This window comes from Vigna umbellata, chromosome 5 (assembly GCF_029865625.1).
Source record: "Vigna umbellata cultivar VRB3 chromosome 5, Vumbellata_1.0, whole genome shotgun sequence".
Lineage (NCBI taxonomy): Eukaryota > Viridiplantae > Streptophyta > Magnoliopsida > Fabales > Fabaceae > Vigna > Vigna umbellata.
Genome location: NC_142169.1, coordinates 4,811,301 through 4,820,280, shown reverse-complemented (window position 1 = coordinate 4,820,280; position 8,980 = coordinate 4,811,301).

The window sequence follows — 8,980 nt, the reverse complement described above, 5'->3', positions numbered from 1 at the left end:
GGTGATAACGACCTTGAAGAACCTGCCCTTAAAGCCTTTGTAGGAGGTAGCGAAAAGTTGAAACAGGTTTCAATCATTTTCACTTATTGGTGAGACTCGTCCCAACGCCTTAATTAAGACACCAAACACTTTAATAACAACCTAAACGTTTGGGTGGAGCTACGTGGGAGAAACGTTAAGCTCCTATAAGACTCTAGCTTGAAAATTATCGAACAAGAGGTACACATATAGGTCATTGAAAAGACATAAGTAGACGAAGAAGTCCAACCTTGAAGTTTCCTTGTCGTGGCAATACTCGATCATTCCCTTGGAAAACCTAGAGAAACACAAATTTGTTCGCCATGTCCTCCTTTAAAATGTAGGTTTGACCCATGCATACCCGGGGAATTCAAGCAAGTTTTGTTCGTCCCCCTCGGCAGAAACGTCCACCTGGATTTCTCTATCAATGTCGATTTACACCTCCTTTGGAGTCTTTCCTTGCGGACCTTGTTCCCCAACTTATCCTTTTTTTTTCTACCAGACCTTTATTAACATGTTGAATTGGTATTGTAATAATATTTACAAACGTCAGACCCCTCTTGGACAACCCTCGATAACTTAACGTCGACTTGAGTGACATTTTATTACTTTGAACGAAAAGAATTGATTGTTGAATGGTGCAAAGATAAGCATAAAAGCAAAAATAGTGAAAATGACAGACCTATGTGACCTATGAGAGTGCCATGTGTCCTCGACCTGAGTGACATGGCGCTCTCATAATTGTTAAATTTGCCACCATCTAATAGCAAAGGACGATATGACGCTTCACGTTCGGTGTCAAACCTAACAACGTGCATAACATGGCGGCATTACCCTTCATTGCCAACGATTAAGTCCTTAACCTAACAACCATATCTTCGAAAAACACACTGAATGAACACAACAATTAATAAGGCGTCGACACGATTCACAGAGTAACACAATCTTCCATCCTCAACGATGATATAAACAAAACCTTCTTTGTTTGTTGACTTAAGTCCAAGCTTAAGGCTTGGGGGCATGCATACTGTATATGTACCAACTTCTATATATAAACCAAATTACACTGAATCTATCGTTTGAACTTAACTGAGACAGATAAGTGTCGATCAGACCCAGTTAGCCATCTAATTAAACTAAACATGTCAGTAATCAGGTTTAACAAAATTTGGTCGTGATTAGGCCGACCCTAATTAGAAACCCATGAAGAAAAGTATAAATGCAAGTCAAAGGTATAGTTGTTGGGACTTTGAAACCCATGGAGAAACCTATAAATGCAAGTCAAAGATATAGTTGTTAGGACTTCTATGATGCATTTATTACAACTCCAATTGCTAAACAGTTTGAGTATCGAACTAACTTAAGCATTAAAGTATCTTTAGCAGACACAACCAATCGACTAAAGCACACGAGAAGCAAGAAAAATAGTTGGTAAGAGAAGAAGATTACGTAGTGAACACTCGACCCATACACTCGAAATATAAAATATATTAATCTTATAATAAAAAACATTATTGTTAATATATATATATATATATATATATATATATATATCTATATATCTATATATATATATAGATATATATATATATAGATATATATATATATATATATCTATATATATATATAGATATATATATATATATATATATATAGATATATATATATATATATATATAGATATATATATATAGATATATATATATATATATATATATATATAGGGGTTTGCTAACGCGCGTACGCCTGTTTTTCAGTTGGTACATTTTAGCAATGTGTACCGGATTTTAGTAGACAAAAATACCCTTATATATTATGGATTCCAAGTTTTAAGGTTAAGGGTATTTTAATAATTTTCATTCTCAAAACTTAAAAAAAAAAAAAAGAAACCCCGCAAACCCTTACTCAGCTCTCTCATTCCTCTCAATCCTTTCTCTTTCATCTCTCTCACTCCAACTTTTTCTCTGTCATTCCTATTATAGCCCCAATTGAAAAAAATCAGAAACACATGCCTTTAAAAAATTTTCCTTTGTAAAGAGTTGAGTCATTGACATATTCACCTTCAAGGCAAAGGTTCACTCAAGATCTCTTCAATTTCACCATCTTCACTAACCTCTCTAATTTCATGATCTGTATTTGTTGAATCATCATCTCTAAAAAAACCCTCCAGGCCAATTACTAATTCTTTCGAATGTCTATTATGCTTGTGAAAATTAGATAAAATTATATACGACAAAAATTATAAAATGAAAACTCATTATAAAGTCATTTTTTGTAAGAAATTGTTTAACAACTGAGTGTTTCTGATTTTTTTCCAGGCCAATTACCAATTCCTTTGATGTCATTATGCTTGTGAAAATTAGATAAAATTAGACGTCATTATGCTTGTGAAAATTAGATAAAATTAGATAAGACAAAAATTATAAAATAAAAACTCATTATAAAATATTTTTTGTAAGAAATTGTTTAACAGCAAGTATTTCAGATTTTTTTCCAGGTCAATTACCAATTCCTTTATGCTTGTGAAAATTGGATAAAATTAGATAAGACAAAAATTATAAGATGAAAATTCATTATAAAATCATTTTTTTGTAAGATTGTTTAACAACAAGTGTTTCTGATTTTTTCAATTGGGACTAGAGTATGGATGACAGAGAAAAGATTGGAGTGAGAAAGAGGAAAAAGAAAGGGTTGAGAGGAATGAGAGAGGTGAGTAAGGGTTTGGGGTTTTTTTTTTTTTGAGTTTTAAGAATGAAAATTATTAAAATACCCTTAACCTTGAAACTTAGAATTCATGATATATAAGGATATTTTTGTCTACTAAAACCCGGTACACATTGCTAAAATGTATCAACTGAAAAACAGGCGTACGCGCGTTAGCAAACCCCATATATATATATATATATATATATATATATATATATATATATATATATATATATATATATATATATATATATATATATATATATATATATATATATATATATATATATATATATATATATATATATATATATATATATATTAGGAAAAGAATCTTAAATTTGAAACTTTTGAAAATGAAATAAAAAACACTTTTCCAATTACATAATAATTATATTAATTCTAATAAGGACAAATATAATAAAACATAACATTTTATATTAGAGAAAAGTTTAAAAAATAATTTAAAAAATAATATAACATAACAAAACCCATTCAAAATGAAAAGAAGACCTTTGTGTTGGAGATTGTATTGATACCTTCAAAGATCTTAATTTGGTCAATAACTTTTTTTAAAACAAATTGGAGAAAGAGAGAGGTATTAATTGATTCATTCAAGTAGCAGTATTTTGTAAATTCAATCATACAATTGTTTTCTTTAGCCAATCATATACATATTTAAGTACTACTACTTGTAAAATACAATATTGATTATGATCATGCATTTTGAACCAAGTATATATATAAATTGAATGAGACTAAATGCGTATAATAATAGCAGAAAGGTGGCTTCTTCTAACGGTATAACACCAACACAGTAATATGATTTTAGCTTCCCGTATACATCAGCACCATTTAAATTAATCTAATTTATATTCTTAACATAGGAAGATTGATTTATTTTAATCGCTTAAAGAATTTCAAGACATGGATAACTTTAGGTGATTTTCTTACTAAATGCTTTATTCAATACAATAATTATTTCTATATTTTATTTCTAGTATAAGAAGAAAAAAAATAATATAAATTTTTAATTTTATTAATTTTATTTGAATTCTAATGTTTAAAGTAGTTGAACACATGTTTTAATTTGTTTTATGAAAGATACAAAAGAAGAAGAAAAGATTGTTAAAAAAAAAGGAAGGTTAAGGTGGTTGATTTGAAAGATTAAGGTTAAGGTTTGTTTAACATAGGGTTGACGTTGTTGGCGGGACATTATCCGAAGGAGGGTTTTATAAGGCAGGCCACCCATCCAATCAGGATTTCGTCGGTGCCCTAAGTTTGCTACCAACCAACTCATACTATTAATAATTTTCCTAACTTCTTGTCTCGCCCTCCCCATTTCCAATAATGACCATTATCTCCTTTTTCAAATCAATGCTGCAATCACTATCTTGACCCTCCCCACCTTCCTCCATTTCCTATGCTTATTATTATTCTCTCTGTGGTTTCAATTCAAGCAACAAAATTAAGGCTGAAAGGTTATATTTTTATAATGTTTTTGTCAAAAAAATAATTTAATATATGTGCTTGAATAATCTTCTATGTCCTCAATTCATCCCTCAACATTACCATGTTTTCCAAAAATTGCAAACAAAAAATTCAACCACCTGTGCTTTTCTAAGAAAACAAATTTTATGAGTTGAAACAAAAAATTGAAGTGGGATACACTTTTAAGAGACGGACATTGATAATAAATAGATTCTAATTACAATATATATATATATATATATATATATATATATATATGACCATAAAATAATATTTTTATCAATACTTTTCAATTGTCTATTATCTAGGTTAATTCTAGAAGTTGAATAGAATTGAAAAACTTTTTCATGAATGCTAGAAAATTAGATAGCATCTAATAGATGGTTTAATAAATAAATGTATACTCTTAATAAACATTTAGATATAATCAATTTTTACAAAAATAAAAATAAAATTGACTGTAAGATTATTACATGTTTTATTTCTGAGGCTTGAATAAATAATTTAACTCTATAATTATTTATTTCATAAAAATATAAGTATAGTTCTTTTGTATCTAAGATTTTTTATGATATAATGTTTTAGGATTTAATTACTATTTTGGTTTTAACATTTATGAGGTTTATTTAATATTATCTTTTATTTATTGTTTTGTTATTTATTTAATTTTTATTTTATTTAAATAGATTCAATATTATTCTTTTTATTAAATTGATTTTAGTGTTTTAAGTAAATTTTATCCAATAAAAAACAACATCCGACATAATGAAAACATTCAAGTGAACGCTAAGCTAAATATTGATGTTTAAGATTTAATATTTAAACGTGTTGAGTCACTAAGTGTATGATAGAACGAATTATTTGTAAAACACTAAACGTTATCAAATTATATATGATTATCTGATATCTCAAACGCGTCTAATGCATTGACACAAAAAGTGTTAAACGTTATAGAACTCTTAACAGAGTGTCTAAACATTATAGTGCCTGAACAAAAGATATAGCGTCTAAATAAATAATGATAAAGCGTCTAAATGTTAGCTTTGTTAAACAATGTAAAGTAGCTTAGACATTTTGCTTCAAACAATACTTTTATTAAACAATGCTGACATGTGCCAATGTGCTTTGAACAAACAAAGTGCTTTATGATCATCAACGTATAAAACATTCAATACTATATGAAAAAGTGCTTCTTTGCTTGTATGTTTTGTTCTCCTTTTCTGTGCAGGTAATGACAATACCAAACTTTATTCAGAAGCTTTGCACAAAGAACAAAAAGATGTTGAGAGATAGGAAGACATTTATGAGATGTTTCCTCAAAGCTTTTAGCTCTAAGAGATCATACAAGCTACTCATGAAAGAAAGCACGGATAAAGAACTGTCACTCTACAACGTAGACCTGAGTCTCACTAACTACCTAAAAAGGCTATTAAGTCTATCTAAAAGTCAACTCTATGTCCAACAGTCATTTCTCGAAGAAGGCTATATAAAGAGGACTCACAGAAGAGAAGAAGCGAGAAGAATATATACAAGAGATCTATCATTGAATACTTATTATGCTGCTCAAAGCTAATATCATCTAAAGCCCTTCATTATAAGAGAAAGACCATTACAAGTTCTCATATTTCATAGTATTTAATTCATTCTCACTATGAGAGTTATTTGAATCTGTACTTTTACTCAAAACACTTGTTGTGTTTGTAGATTCATAAGTGAATTGAAACTCAATTGAGTTAAACAATCTAGACAGTTTGTCTAGGTTGGATACTAGGAGTGGTTAAAATCAGTCTAGTTAGGGAACCAAGAGTGGTTAATAATACTCAGTGTATACTAGGAGTGGTTTGTACTTATTGTAATCTTGTATAAGATTAGTGGAACCCCTTAAGAGATCTTAAGGGAAACTAGACGTAGCTTAAGTTGAGTGAACCAATATATACTTGTGATTTTTATTCTGTTGTTTAAAATATTTTCTTAAACGCTTTATTGAAAACATTCACGTCTAACAACTATTGCAGACTATCTAACATCTACAATAGTTATTAAGCGTTGATTTGCAAAAGAGTTTAAAACACTATTCAACCCCCTCCCCCTTCCCCACTTTTTATTGTTTTCCTACATTTCAAAGCAAACACCAAAATTATGCTTAAAAGTGGTTTGTTCTACATTATGTGGACTACTTATTTTATGTTATTTTTTTATGCTCTCCTTTAACTCTTGGGTGTTTTTATCCAAAGGTAGGGTCACCCATTTAGGACCTTGTTAGAGGCTCAAAACTAGCTTAATTATATCTCTATAAAAGCATATAAATACAAAGAAATATGTGTATTTATACGAGTTTTACAAAACTATAAAAAAAATTCCTAACATTTTACTCTCCAAGATAGTAGAGTCTTTTCTTAATATTTCTTTTCTTCTTCTATCAAAAACTTTATGACAAGATAATTTTCATCAAATTTTATCCTATATAACTAGACAATTGGTGTTTAACATTATCTATAACACACACAAAAAATCACATTAAATATAAATGTATGTACTATTAACAAAATAATTACTTTTTAATAAATTTATAGGAAAAACAAGGAAAATAAAAAATTCATAGCAAATAAAGAATGAAAAAATAATTTTAATCAAAGAAGAACAATTATCAATTATAAATATAAAACATGAGAGATTAAACATTATCAAAAAGAAAACTTAATAATGTAAAAATACTAAATATTGTTCCTAATACCTATAGTTGATATCACAAACTACATATTTGTATTTGTATATTGAAGTAAGAAAAAATCTTACATAAATTTTTATTTGAATATTCTGTAAAGTAATTTCAATCCATCATTGTAAAACCCCGTTGACTTGTTTTCAAAATATATAGATTAAAGTAAATGAAAATATTTTTTAAAAACTTTATAAATAGGTTTACAAAATTCTATTACTTATTTCTTGTAAATTTGATCTTTCTAACGTTTGTCATTTTCACAATTAGATTACACTATTAAGGAAATAATAAAAAAATAAATCAATTTAAATCTTGATATAAGTTGAACTATATAATAATTACATATTAAAACAATTGTTCTCGCAAAGAAGTTACTTTAAACTAAAGGGGAACCAATAACTTACATTTTTTTTTTCAATTATTTTCATTCATATTTGTTGGAAATATCCTTAATGTTATGGATTGAAAAGCAAAGAGGAAGAGGTTGAGCACGTTAGCCCCACATGACCTACCATAGTATATGTGTCATATAATTGGAGATACATCTTCAATGGAAAGGCTTGTAACAGGAGTCTAACAAAAGTATAATTGCTTATTTAAATGACATTGTTTAGTATTTTTTTTAATGATAAATCATTTTAATTGATTCATTTAAGCAACTTATGTTGAAAATTATAGTAAAACTTTTATTCTGGTTGTATTGAATTAAAAAAAGGTTTTAATTCTATATTGATAGAAATTTAAGGTCTCTCACACATCTAAAAATAAAAATAAGTAAGATGAACAATATATAATTAGAAGGACATATAAATTTATTATCTTAAAGTTTTGTTTTGTTGAAATTAGTGTTTTGGTCTCTTATATAAGATTATTTACATTTTATTAGTGTTGAATCTCAATGAGTGTCTCTCATCAAAAAGTCTAATATATCAAAGTTGATGGTTTATTCCAATGACATTTTGAACAAGTATGGTATAAAGGAGGTGAAAACTCCTAAAGTTTAAGGGTTCCTTGTATCAAAAGTCTCTTAGTGTATAATAGTGTCACATTATAGCGAAGGTACAAAAGAATGGTTATCACTAAGATACTCATGCTTAAGAAGGAGATATTTCAATGCAGAGAGACTCACACTTGAGAGAGAAATTGTTAGTAATTTAAGATGATTTAAAAGTTTCACATTGGGTAAATTTGAGTAAGATGAACAATATCTAAGTAAAAGGATCCTTAAACATATTATCTTAATGTTTTAAGTTGAAAGTGGTGTCTTGACCTCTTATTTGGGCTTGTTTACATCTCATTGGTGTTTAATCTCGCAAGTTGTCTCCCTTTAAAAGCCCCAACGTTACATGTCCTCTCTTGCCACAATGGTAGCATTTGAAATGCTTCTAACTTTGAGACTTTGATCTATCATGAGTTTGACTCCCACTAGATTCGTGTTCTATTGATCTACCTCTAGTAATCAACAAAGTCTCTACCTACTTTGAACTTTTTAGCCTTTCCACCTTTCTTTACTAGCTAGATTCTTTTTTTAGATTAGCTCCAACAAGATCAAGTGTAGGAACATGTTACTATTTTTATTTGTTGTGTTCATTATTAGTAGAAGCTAGATAAGGTAAACTTGAAGCTCTACACATTGTTTTTCAACTATCTTAAAATTTGCAGTCAAAAGTTGGGCAAACAATGTATTCAGACTGTAGATGTGATTTTTCATTGATGTTGACTCATTTATTTGAAGAGGATAGAATTTTCTTCTCAAGAATATTCTTGTATGAAGTGACTTAGCCCCATGCAACTTAATGAGAGTGTCCCAATCTCCTTTATAGTAGTTCTATCCTCAAAGCTAAATAGAAAGACATCTATCATTGCTAAGTGAAAATATGCAATAACATTATCTTTAATTTATCTCAACCTTTGATCCATGATGTCTACGAGTTTTCTTCGATTACTTATACACAATTGTCTTTTCTCAAAATTGCTTCCTAAAATTACAGGGAAACACTAAAGGGGCGAGGGGTTGAATAATGTTTCTAAACTCTTTTCGAA